We start from the raw sequence: 14317 nt of genomic DNA, 5'->3' as shown, positions 1-14317 counted from the left end.
TGTCCTTAAACCCAGTTCGTGTACTTGATTAAACATTGTTTTGAGGATTTTTTTTCTCACTCAGACTCTCAGTGGGCGAGTGAGGTTATCTTCTAATCTCCCCTGAAATCATCACTGGGCTTCTCTGGGCTTCTACCTGCTTTGTGGCTCAGCCTGCTCCTTCTCAACCCTGCAGGTTGAGGGTTGTGGAATAAAAGGGAGAAGGCTTTTTCTCCTCAGGCAGGCCCTGTCAAAAGGATGGCTAAAGGTGAGGTCTTCACAGACAAAAGACAGAGCCAACTTCAAAACTTAACGGAAGATACCCACCCAGGCTGTGGTTTGACTTTTCATTTAGATACCAGATAATACATCCAATGAAAAGAAAGATTCCAAGATGCTCTGCATTTTGACACGTTCCCTGCTAGGACTGGGATGCAGCTCAATGGTGGAGCACTTGCCTGGTGTGAATGAGGCGCTGGGTTCCATCCCAGCATCGCAAACAAACAGAAAAATAAAAAAATGACTTTTCATCTTTCAATAAGTTATACAGAAAAAAGTTTCAGTACTTTAGAAGCTGCTTGCTCTCAAGTACTGACAGTCCTTCATGCCCCATGATCTGCTTGTATAGCTTTAATCCAGATCACGAACTGAATTCTCCCACCCTAAAAATGTTTGGGACACTCCTCCACTTAAGTATGAAATAACAGCTGCACCTGAATTTTAAAGACCAAGCACTTAATGGCAAACATGGTAAAAAATGGTAAATGGCAACATCCCAACATGACCCTCTCTGCAACTGTAGGTGCCACTGTGTGGCCCTATGCTGCGGATGTGAATCCAACATTCATATTGTGAGTAAAGGGAAAGATATCTGACAAAAGTACCTAAACTGGCAGTTTAGGCCATATTTAATACTCTAAACAAGGAAAGAGAAGAAAACATCCTAGGCAGGATTGGGGCGTTAATGAGAACAGTTTCAGCTTTGCAGGATGGAGTCCCAGGATGCTGCACAATGATGGGAATGCATGTAAGCACTCCTGAAGTGCACGCGGCACAATCTGGAAGACAGTAAATTTTATGTAATGATTATTTTGCTACAATCAAAACTTGTCTTCTCTTAAAAGAGGAAAAACAAACCTAACTGCAAAGTTAGATTTGCGAAGAAGCACAGGCTTCAGGGTGAACAACATCATGGTCCCTCATCTTAACGAAGTATCAGAGTATGTGCCTTCAAATTTTAAACCAAAGTGAGAAGCAACATGCTATAGTGACAAATCACACACCTCAGCAAGGGAGAGGACAAAAGACATTTAGATTTTCAGGGGGAAGTAGCTTCACCAGAGCTCAAATAATTAATAAAAGCATTTTGTCATGGATGACTATAAATTTAACGAGTGGACTCCCACATACCAACAGAGACATCAGAGTTTGAGACAAACTTCATGATCTGACCTCTCCTCCTTAAATTTAAAAAAAAAGTAAGGAAAACATAAAATGTGTATCTGGCTGGTTACGGAGAGAAAATCTGATTTTTTATTTTCCTTTCAAAGATTATAGGAAACCTTGTCTCATTAACAATTAAGTGCTGGGCTGGAGGTTCAGCTCAGTGGTAGAGTGTTTGCCTGGTATTCACAGGACCCTGGGTTTGCCCCCCCCCAAAAAACAAAGCCTCCCAATCAGTGCCCCATCTAGTACCAAGGGTAAATAAGGCTCTTGTAACATGAATGCGTAAGTTTTACTATTTTACTGTCACTGACAACATTATGTCATTGCTCAAAAGGTCTGAGCATCTAGAAACTCCTTCCTTGTCACAGATTTAAATGACAAGATACATGTTTCCCAAACAGCTTGAACTGACATGTCATAATCCCCTGGCCAAGAGGGCTGCCTGCCCGCCATCCGGCCCTCAGCTGCTCTGACACAACCCTGGTGTGAGCAGGCAGAGGCTCCTGCTCTTCTGGCAGGAACAAGGGGGCAGTAAGATTCTGTAGTCTCAGGGAAGATGAGTGACAGTGAGGACGGGACACTGATTTTGACAGAGTGCCACCTTGTGGATGTATAGCGACTGCCTTCAGTCATGCACAGAATGCTGCCCAGTCCCAGGGTCTCCATGTCCTGGACACTCCACTTCTCATTATGTCTAGGATCCATCCTCCCTCCTGCCATCTATGATACCTGGCCTCACCTTGCTTTGACTCAATTTCTACAAAGTCTCCATTCTCCAAGATTCCCAGTCTTGCTCCCTCAGTCCAACCTCCAAAAAGACGGATAATAATAGCACAGGTACTAATGAATCAGTCATGCGCTACATAATGATGTTTTGGTCAAAGGATGGGCTGCATACAACAGTGGTCCCATATGACTATAATTCACAGTGGTATCACAGCCGACTTGGTTTATGTGAGCACACTCTACTATGTTAATGGTCACAAAATTGCCTAAGGATGCATTTCCCAGAATGTTATCCCAGCTGTTAAATGACACATGACTATATTCTTGTAACAGGTTATCTAAGGGGCAGGGGCTTCAGTCCATCAAAGGTTCTTTACTACTGAGCCTTCACTGTCTGCCCATGTACGTGCCACAGGGCACTTCGATATCTGCTAAGACAGAGGTGTAACATGAAATGGCAATCACGGCAAGCGTTCACAATGGTCTATTCAAAGAAAGACAAATTACGGTACTTGAAACCTCAGAGGTTCATTGGCAAAAGTAAGTATGGCCAAGACACCACCATCCCCACCCCTGTCTTAAACATACCACCTCATTTGTGTATGCATGGATGATTGTCTCACTAAAACAAAGGCTGTGTGTTTCAGAGGAAAGTCCAACATGCAACATAAATAAAAATGGCAGCTGGAGCAAGAACAGCCTTGTGCAGAGGATCGAGTAAAGAAAGGAGAGTGTCACAGGAAGTCGTCCCGAGAGCTGTGAGGTGGCATTTGTTGCATACTTCTATCTGTTCGCATTCTATATGGGGTATTATTACTGCTCCAAAAATGGCCATGACGACTTGATGCAGCTTCAGACTATGAACACATGCCACCCCCAAACATGAGGCAGGGCCAGGTACCAGTTTCCTCATGTTGGATTCCAAATTCCACAAAGGATAAATAGCCTGGTCTCTTTAATGGCTGTTCAGAAATAGAAAGTACATCCTATTTTGAAGCACACAGAAAATTTTCTAGTTAGAAAAATTCCACACACCTCACCAAAAAATACATTTCCTTGCCCATTTTAATAATTTGGAACAGCTGCAGCACATATTGCTTAAAAATGTTGGGAGAAACTCACTGTTTCTTCAGTCCAAAATGTACCAGGCATAAGACCTTATATCTAACCCCCACTAAAAAAAAAAAAAAAAAAAAAAAAAGTAGAATTTGACTTCATTATGTGTCTATGTATCAAAACTCATGCTATATATACACTCCCACCCCCCACCTTTTTTTTTTTAGTACCAGGGTTTGAACCCGGGGGTACTTAACCACTGAGATAACATCCCCATTCCTTTTTTTTTATTTTGAGGCACAGTCTTGCCAGGTTGCTTAGGGCCTCTCTAAATTGCTGAGGCTGGCTTTGAACCTGCAATCCTCCTGCCTCAGCCTGCCAAGTCGCTTGGATTATGGGAGTGTGCCACCATGCCCTGAATATACCATATTTTTAAAAAATCAAGTAAAAGTAAGGAAATCTGTAATGACCCAAGGGACTCAGATGCAGTCTGCTTGTAGATATGAAGGGGTCCATACTATTGGTGGACATCACAGTTCCAACTACGACCTGCTCATCTGGACACATGCTCAGTCCTGAAACGGCCTTCTCTGGGCCTAAACCCTCTGGGCCTAAGATTCTGATCAGTAACAACAAGGCATCCTGGGTTACCCCACTTGATTATTATGTGAAAGTGCTACATAAATCAGAGGTATCTATTATTGTTATTGCTAATGAAAATAAAATCACAACTGCTTTTCATCATTGGTCCTGCAACACTGGGTGTAAATCAAGTAGGTTGAAATGCACTGGAGTAACTGATTATTTAAAGCTGTGCCATGCAGACTTTCCTAAAGGGAGAATTGTTAAGAAAGGGAATCATTATCCAGATTTACTCCCCACCTATCATTCCCCTCTTTCCTTCTCCATCCCAGCTCAATATGGCAATGACTTACTCTCTAAATCTTTACCTTGAGCGCAACTTCAGTTTAAGTTACAAATCTGTGTGCTGAGTGGTCTACCGGAGGTCTTCCCTTGGACACCCCAGGATGGCTCAAACTCAACATGGACAAGGCTCTCCAAACACCACACAGTCACATCCTGCTGCACCAGCATCTATCCAAATGGGTAGACCAGTAATCCTAGGGAAATTCAGCCTCCGTGCCCACCAAAGCCCGCTGAACACTTGGATTCTACTTCAACCCGACTCCTCTGACACATCGTCATTCCCATCTGGTTTACTGGTCACCTCTCCTCCCAGATCTGCTGCCTCCTGCACTCAATCGCCAACCTCTCGCCAGAGAGGGTTTTCAAAAACGCACGTCTGAAGTTGTCCCCTGTGATTTTCATGAGTCCATTGGGCCTCGCTAACTTGCACACAGAGCCCGTCCTTGCCTGCTTGTGGCCATCCTGCTAGCCAGTGGTATGGGTCTTTTCTCCACAGTCTTAAATACATCTAGACCAATGTATAATGCTGTTTTGATCACATGCCGATCTGCTGCCAGGACAGCCACCCTCCTCCTTGGCAAATTCCCTATATGTGCTGCAAATTCACGCAACTAATGCCTCGTCTGGGAGTCATTTTCTGACCCCCTTTCTCACTCTGATGCTCAATCTCTGTGCTCCCAGTAATTTTTATTACACTCCTAGTCATCCTGAGCTGCTGTCAACAGCTTGGTGTCTGACCTCACCGATCAATTAAGTGCCTTATATTTAGGCAATTTTTCAGCAATTACTGTGAAGAAAAAATAGTTCTGTAGCCTTGGAGCCCAGTACAGAGCCTGGCATCTGAGCAGGGCTGAATCACTGTAGACATTGGGGGGCACATGGTCTGACCACCAATCCACCTAAGCAGCTCATGTTTTAATTCTGTTCTAGTGCTCGGTGCACACTGCCCCCTACAATACAAATTATTTGTCTTGGTCCAAATACACAATGAAAAACATTTTCAAGGAATTCTTAAAAATGTTAAGTATGCAAGTGTCTTGAAAAGAAGTCAAGATTACAATAGATATCTCCTGAAGTTCAGCTCTTAGAAGTTCTGGCACTTCCACTTCATTTGATGAATTTCTTTTCTTTTTAAAGACTAACTGGGATTTATTTAGTTAGTTTTTGTTTTGTTTTGTTTTTTTGGGTGGTGGGAACTAAACCCAGGGCTTCCCCTGTGCAAGGCAAGGGCTCCGCCATTGAGGTACAACCCTAGCCCTCAAGTGAATTCTGGCTCAAATCCTCTCCTTGTTAAAAGGAATCTGAACCAAAGGATAGGCAGAGGGGTGGGGTGTTGGGGGAGACAGACAAAAACAGTTTCTAATTGCCAGTATCATGTGCTGATGTGGAAGTGGCCACTAAAGAGCATAAATGTTTGGTAAAGTTTGAAATATATATAGTCAAACAGATGGCTGTAATTATCTTTTGGCAACATAAGTCTTGATTTCATGTGAAAAAAGAAAAAAAAGCCCCAAACCAAGAACCCCCTGGCAAACTGCACCATATTCAGCTGTTCTTGGTACGTGTCACACACCAAGACTGTGTGGACCATCTGACCGGGGACCATCCTGAATCTACAAAGGGCATGCTGCTGCCGGGTACCACCTTGGAAAGGGATGGAAACAAACCCAATAGCCGACTTTGGGAAGACTCAACTCGAGGAAATGAAACACAGGTTTTGCTCTGCATGTCCCCCAAAGAGAAAACTGCCCACTGCAGAGCGCGGCTGGTCTGCACACTGCAAACAGCTGTGATCTCCCTGCAGGTGAATAAAATCAGGGGTCTTTAACTGGCTGGTGCCTGCTAACACGTTTTGCTTCACAGAAGCAGGCTTGAAAGTTAATTCAGGAACAACATCAAACACACAGATTCGGGCTGGAATGCCACATAACCAGAGAGGAATATTTTTGAGACACCTAAAAATACATTAGCTGTGAGCCATCTTTTGTTCTTGCGAAAGCATGTCTTTTTAGACAGCCTCACTTCTTCCAACGGACTCCTTTGATTCTGATCCCCGTGCGTTTGTTCAGCAGGACCCACAAACTACCCGAAGGGCGGGGCAGAACACGGGCGGGCTTCCTCTGGAGCCTCCTCCGCTCCACAATTGCAGACGGGCTCCCAGGTTCCCCACGGCGCCCCTGATGTGGTTTTCAGCCATTCCTGAGTGGTTGGGAGAGGCGTCTCCTCCAGGCGATCGCCCTGTAATGGAGGGAATGTGCTTCTCCTCCATTTGGCAGAAGGCACAGCTGCCTCACCCTGGAGCTGGCAGTCCCCGCACTCTGGACACAGGGCTTAGAAACCTCGCCTGCTCGCGTCAACGCTGTTGAGATGCTGGGCACATAATTTGAGAAGATCCAGGCTCCAGAGAATACAGTAGGAGAGGCACCCAAAACCCAGCCGCCCCTCCTGCTCCTCTCAAGGAGCTGCCAGGCCTGTCAGCACCATGTCGGCCGGCGTGCTTGAGGAGGCTGGGTCAGCACGGGGAGCCTCTGTCCCTCCCTCCCCAGGCCTCTCAGGGCTGCGCTCTCTCACTTCTGCTGTTGCTGGCCTAAAGCCCTCATTTCTTCACTGGCTTCCTCCAACAACCCACTCTTTCTATGGCATCTCCTATCACTTCCCTATCCACTGTTCTAAAATTTTTCTCAGGGAAATTCTCCCTTCAAAAACCTTTATCAAAAATGCTACGTCTCCATACCATCAATCCCACTTTCCAGACTGATTTCATGGTGGGAGGGTCCCAGCCTGCGCTACTGACAACCTGTGCCAGATCCCTCCTTGGGGGACTGTGCTGTGCACTTAGGATGGTGAGCAGCATCCCTGCCTCTAGTCACTGGATATCACTAGTCTTCCCTGTCCCATCTGTGACAACCGAAAACGTTTTCCAACATAGCCAAATGTCCTCCGGGGTAGGATCTTCCAGGCTGAGAATAAATGCATCATGGTTTTCTAACCCTGCCTGACTATCCCATCTAGTTTCTCAACATTCCCCAGCAAACACCTGAATCCAAGGCAAGAGCAACCTCTGGATTTAGTGAGGTCTGCACACCAGAATATCATCTCTCCATCTTCCCGAGGGGGTCCCACCAGCCTTTTGATCTGATCAACATGGATACTTCCTTTATAAAGACCACCCTCTCCACAGAGCCTGCTGCAGCAAGTCCAGGCTTTCTGACCCACCCATAGGTTCTCTCTTCCCATCTCTTACTCTTTGTACCACAAGCGCTCACCCAACCCCTCTCTTCTGGAGTCTTAGGAACTTAACAAGTATAGGAACTTGTCCTCACCATCAGGTTGTAGGAAGAAAAAGGAGAATGTTCTCATCAGAACCTCTTCGGGACGGGTCACTTCCCCCTCCATGGCAAGAAGTGCACAGCCAGAAGGTTTAGGGTGGAAGCCATGGTGGCTGGGAGCCCGGTGCTGGGCAGAGGCCTCCGCTAGATGATGGAGAGCAGGAGCTCAGATGGCAAGGACCTGGAGGTTCCAGGAAGCGAGTGGGCACTAGGGCTTACATGGCAGGGGCCACACAGCACCGGCAGGAGACTGGGGCTGCCTGGACCCTCACAGCCCCAGCAGCAAGCTCCAGCCAGGCGCAGCACAGACACTGCGGACGAAGATGCAGCCTGGGCAGGTGCATACCCACAGCCTCAGCTAGGAGCCCAGGTAAGGGTCGGGGGTCCCACAGACAAGGTCAAAACCAGGACTACGTCACCCTCCCGGGATGTTTCACTTAACAAAAGACTTTCTTCAATTGTTCGAGAAATGCACTGGGCACTGGCCTTGGTCTTGTCTCCGTGTTAAACTCCAGGCTTTGAGGCTAGGCCAACGTACACCTCTGCCAAGCCCCACGGAAGGCGGGGCCAAGCTAAGGCGGGAGCTTTCTAAATAAACACTTATTCATATGGGAGGAATACGCTGGATAGGAAGGTAAGTTTCTAAGGGGTTCACCTATTTAAAACAACAGCCAGATTGGGGGGGCCTGGAAAACAACAAATTAAAAAAGCAGATATTCTGAAAGATTAAATTATTTGTGCACTGAAGAGACTGGTGAAGAAAAGGAAGGCTCAACTCTGATCTGCTTGGCCTGAAGGCCTTTATCTTTTTTCATCAGTTTTGACACCACGTCAGTGAAGATGCAGAAATCTAGGGGGAAAAGAAATATTTCACTAAGTTCTGATAAAGTCCTTAGACAAAAAGCCTGGTCCCCAAGGAGAAAAGCTGAAGACCTTCCTAGCAGAGAAGGACCTCTCACCTGAAGGATTCCACTCACCAGCAACCTGGGTGGCCTGCCAGCTCAGAGCAGAAAGCCAAAGATGCGAGATCCACATCTGAGTTGGCAGGGGTGGTGCGCACAGGGCCACCAGAGGAAACCCTTCTCATAATGGGGGCAAAACTTCAGCTCCTCCCCAGAGACCTTCACAGTCACCCCTAGGGTCCAGTCAGGTATGGAAATGGGACTTACAGATGTGAATAAGCATGAAGATGTGCTCATGAACCCTGAGATGGGAAGACTACTCAGGTGGTGTGACTAAGAGTCCCCAGCCGGGAACCCTTCTTGGCTGTGGGGGTGCGGGACACAGGGGCAGAGGGAGGAGAGATTTCTTGTGTGTGTGGTGCTGGGGACTGAACCCAGGGCCTTGTGCTTGTGAAGCAAACACTCTACCCAACTGAGCTATATCCCCAGCCCTACAGGAGAGAGATGAAGCTACAAGAAGGACTCAAATCACCAAATCAGGGAACCACGGAATGTGACTGGCTTCTAGATGCTGGGAACAGCACTCTGGTGACAATCGGCAAAGAAACAAGGACCTCTACCCACAACCAGAGCAGCAGAAGCGATTCTCCCCTAGGACCTCCTGAGTGGGTGCAGCCCTGCCACTCCTTGCCTTTAGCCCGGGGAGACCCCCATCAGGCTTCTGACCTACACAACTGCAAGGAAATAAACTGGTTATTTTAAGTTGGTACATTTATGGCCGTGTGTTACATCAGCAACAGAAAACTAATACAATACCTCTGGTGAACGTCAAGTCATTTTTCCCCCTACAATCTTTTAAAGATATAGACAGATGTCTCTCAGAAAAATGGCGGTTTTTCTGACAGTAGTGGTTTTGCTTCCATTTGAGTAGTCTGGCCGATACTGCATCCCTCAGTGGTAATAGTAGAATCATGGAGGCTGCTCTATGGATAATAATACAACTATCCACATCTCAAAAGGGAATTAAAAAAGTTCTCTGGGATTCCATGATTTGAGGATATGGAGGAAGCTGGTGGGATCAACATCTGAGAAGAACTGACCTGCAGACTGGACTCCTCAAGAGACCCAGGACTCCTCCAGCGGCCAGCCTCTATCTCCCCACCCACTGCTTCTATCAGGAAAGTACTCAAAACACCAGTAAATGATCCACTCCAGGAAAATGAAGGCTGACATACAGCTGTCTGTATATGACAATACATCTCTGAGGTGTGAAGTTATCAGGGTTGGGGGATTAACAACAAAGACCAGAGCTTGTGGCAAAGCTGGGTTTTGGACCCAGCATTCTGGCTTGGAAAACTAATGACCTTAACTGCTACACTACCCAACCCCCTAAAAACCAGGGCAAAGCTCAAGTCCACCTGACGGAATATTTTCCCTATATTAAGTCCTGCTTGTTCCTATTGCCACTTACTTGGCCCATTTTCCTTCTTTCTTAGTCAGAAGGAAAACAAGGACACCCCACCCAATCAGTGGTCACTTTCATGTGCCCTGACCCTTTACGAGCTGACACTTCATCAGGTACAGTTAAAAGTCTACAGCTCTTTGGCTGGGGTTGGGGGGAGAGTGACAGAGTGTGCCCAGCGCATACATGTACGAGAACCCAGGTTCAATCCCCAGCACCAAAAAGAGAAAAAGGGTCGACAGCTCTCAACCCAGGGGTCAGAAAACCTCTACTGTAAAAGTCAGTCAGTTAATTTCTAGGTTTAATTTCCAGGAGGCAAACTGCAGGAAGGGAGCGAGGCGGGAGGCAGGCAGCCTCACCTGTCTTGAAAGACACCTGCGCCCCACCGGCAGTGATGAACTCGATGTTCCCGAGGTGCAGGATCCCAGCCAGCAGCCGTAGCACCTCCCGCACTTCCTCCTTGCCGAACTGCATCACCTCCATTGCCGTCTGCAAGCACATAGATACATGTGATTTTGTGTTGATCCTGACATTGAAGAAAACGAACTAATATTCATGGCTTGATAAAATCATGAGGTGTTGGTCTTAAGGCAAGAAAACAAGTAAAGGTGAGTAATCACTCACTTTTAATGATCCATGTGAAAGAAGAAGGATAAAGAAAGGACCTGGAATGCCAGAGATAGCCCAGTCGATGGAATAAAATAAATATATGCCGTACACATAAGCCCTGTATTTCTGCTACAAAAAATCACCTGAAGGAGACACTATAATGACAGTGATAATGGGACTGTTTCCTGCAGATGTCGAAGAATAACCAACTCGGCTTTCTTAACATGAAACTGGAGGGGGTGTGCTGTCATTTGGGGGGCAAAGGCGGTGATACCTGATGAGACTCCAAGGTAAACTGAGGCCTCTGCCTGATGGTTATATACCAGAGGGGCCAAACAGGTGGAATAAAATTCTTGGCCAGGAGCTCCACAGACGGGACCTTCTTTTCTTTTATACAACAGATACTGAAGGAAAATCTGAACAGACCGGGATCTGTTTTCCCTGGACAGTCCTCACGTCTCTATTTTTAATTTCTCCAAAGGATGTTTATGACTGTGTCCCTGCCTCAGGATAGTAGGTGGAAGTTAACACATGCTGTTTTGGGAAAAATAAATGGGCACCTCCAGGACTTTGTTACCAGGACAAGTAGCTAAACAACTGAGCCAGGTGTTTTCTGAATCAGATCTAAGAGTCAGTCGTTTTCCATTGTGATTTGGAAGCACGTTCTTTTGAGGAAAAGGCTGTTCACAAGAATCTGCCCCCACCCCTGAGGACAGAATTGTTGCACACTGATGACGAGGAGCTGCCAGAGAAGGGGACTGTACCATGACTAGCAGGAGTCAGGAGAACACGGAGCCATGTGCCACTTTGACACAATAGAAACTGCAAAGGAAAACAACTGGAGATTTAAAAACGTGAATGGTCTAATTTCTTTACAGGGAAAAAGCAATAAAGCCAGAAGGAGAAGACAAACAATGGGAGGGAGACATAATTAAAAGTTCTCCTGAAAGACACATGAGCGACAAAACCAGAGCAGGCACTTCTAGGAGGAAACGTAAACCCACAGAGAATGTTTACCTTCCCTGAAATCAAACATGTGCAAATGAAAGCAAATCTGAGAGCACTTCTATCAAACTAGCAAAACATTTCTAAATTATCAACTTAAAGACTGGTGGAACAGGGAAATGTAATGCACAGCTTGTTTGCTACCCTAAATTAGTAATCTTTTGGGAAAATAACACAACTTATGTGGCAATATTGTGCTAGGTCACATTTACACCTAATCCTTATCATTTTAGTAACAAGGGGAAAAAAACAACAAAGGTTCATAGACATTAAATAACTTTCTGGGTTACACCAATCATGACCAAAGTCAGGCTCAAGTAACTCAAAGTCTAGAAATTAAATGTTATTATCCACTCAATTCTATTACTTGCTAAGGTCATAAAAAGAAAAAAGGAAATCTCTTTATGTAATCTCCAATAACCATCAAGGCCAGAAATTCGTTCCAAGAAAAACTTCAGCAGAAAGGTTTTGTGAATATTCATTACAGAGGAGAGCATAAACATCTTAACGGGAAAAAAAAAGTTCTTAGAATGAGACAACTCAAATATAGTAAGCTGTCCTGTAATAGTAGTTTTTTAAAGAAAATTACATTATACAGAAGTGATTACATTTCTTATAGATTTACATAAAAAATGAAACAAAACAAAACAGCAATCCTTTTGGTTGTGTTGGGATGGCCTCATTCACATTGGGCAAGTGCTCCACCAAGCTACACCTTCAGCACCCAAAACTGCATTTTTGTATCTTTTTTAAAAAAATCCAAGCTGGTAGGAAAATTTACAAAAGTGATAATAGTTGCAATAATAACCATTAGGGTTAACTGTTAGTTAATGGTGTTGAGATATATGAACATTATGTTGCAGCATGTCTTACAATGTATTGATAATATTTTTATAACAAAAAATTAGACCATCATGGGTAAGTAGATCAACAAGATTCTGACTATTCAATGAAAAAAAAAAATTGTACAGTGATATATTCCTTGTAGGTGACAGGAGGAAGCTAGACAGGGGAATACACACTGTATTGTTCCTCTTACATGAAACTAGAGAAGATAAATCTATACTACAGTGGCTGAAATCAAATCATTAGCATCTGAGGGGCTGGAATTCTCTGGAAAAGGGTACAGAGGAACTTTTTGGGTAGAGAACCACTCCTTATTTTGATATTTGTTGTGGGATCACAGGTATATAAATTCAAAATCCATATAGATTTAAATAGAAGCATTTTATTACATGTACATTGTATCTCAACAAAGTTATATTTTAAAACCATGAATTACTTAAGAATTACTTGAGAAGACTTATTTCATGGGTAAAAGGCAAAAGTTGATTCAAAGAATAAGAACTATTTGTCAAGTGCTTATCAATTTTAAAAAAGCCTGTGGGAAAGTATTTATTCAAATTTAAAGATATTATCAGTGACTTATTCTAAAAGATAAAAGCAAAGCCGTAAGGTTAAGAAAATATTTTTTTCTTTCTTCCTATGATTAAAATTCTCAAATAAAACATATTCAAAACTAGTTATTAAAAAAAAATTGTGTGTGTGTGTGTGTGTGTGTGTGTGTGTGTCCGCTGAGGATTGAATTCAGGGCCCTGTACCTGCTAGGCAAGCACTCCACCACTTAGTAACATCCCCAGTCCTAGTTTACAACAATTTTCTAAGTTAACCTTACAATGACAACAGAAAATGAAAATCTTTACCAATTCAACTATCTAGACTTCACATAATACTAAAGAAGAAGAAAGATTTAAAAAGAATAAGTACATGGTAGCAGAAAATTCCCGTCAACTGAAAACCCTCGATACTAGTCCCCCCACCCCCGAAAAAAAACAATCCTTGGTTAAGTTCTTAAAATACATAGAAAGATTGTCTATGAAAATATGAAATGAAATGAAATAAAATTAATGTGCTTACAGTATTAATAAATTTGTGACTTCTTTGCTTTCAAGTTCAGCTGTAAGTGATTAGTTAATTAGCAGTATAGTGATAAGTGGTAATTGCATTAATCATATGATGGGGTAATTTAATGGCTGCAACCAATTATCACCACTGTGGGTGTGTGTGCTCAAACTTCTAGCAAGAGCCTCCATTTACTGTCTCTTACTGTCCTGTTTATAGTCAGTTCAGCGAGCAATCCCCCCCTTGGCAGAGTAGCCACTTTAAGGCTTATTATAATTATTTTATTATCTCAATAATATGGCTCAAGACTGAAAAAACCCTGGGAAATTCTCAGTGTGGCTCAGAATTGCCAAATAGTAACTTCTTATAAAACTGGTACTGAGTTACACAAAGTACTTTCAATAAAAGTTTTTATTAGGCACATAAAAAAATAGGTGCTTGTGAATGTGCGTGCGTGCGTGCGTGTGTGTGTGTGTGTGTGTGTGTGTGTGTGTGTGTGTAGAGAGGCAACAGATATGTGATACAGTCTCAACTATCAAGTACCAAAGGCAGTCGCGCACTGGAAAAAGGAGTCACCCTCTCAGAGGACATAGGGACCTCAGGTGAACCTTGAACAAGTGGTATGACTTAAACGATAGAAGGGGAGGCAGTTTGGGACACAGCAAATTATAAACTAATTTGAAAATAATTTATTATGTAATCCTATGTTATATTCTATGATTAATGACATTTAAAAATTTTTATATGTATAAAATTGTTACACCTATGAAAGTTGTCAAAATGAAATGGAGTCACTTATGTCAAACTTAACCAACTAAATATATAAAGCCAAGAAGTTGTGAAGGTGGGGGGAATCTCATGTACCTGTGCCCAAGAACAAGAAGTTTCACAAAAGACTGCGCGGACCACAACTGTGGACAGAGGCTACTGCAACCTCATAAAAACACTTCTGCAAGAACATCTACCCAAAAATT

The sequence above is a fragment of the Sciurus vulgaris genome, assembly GCF_902686455.1.
Source record: "Sciurus vulgaris genome assembly, chromosome: 6".
NCBI lineage: Eukaryota > Metazoa > Chordata > Mammalia > Rodentia > Sciuridae > Sciurus > Sciurus vulgaris.
This window is presented reverse-complemented; position numbering follows the sequence as displayed.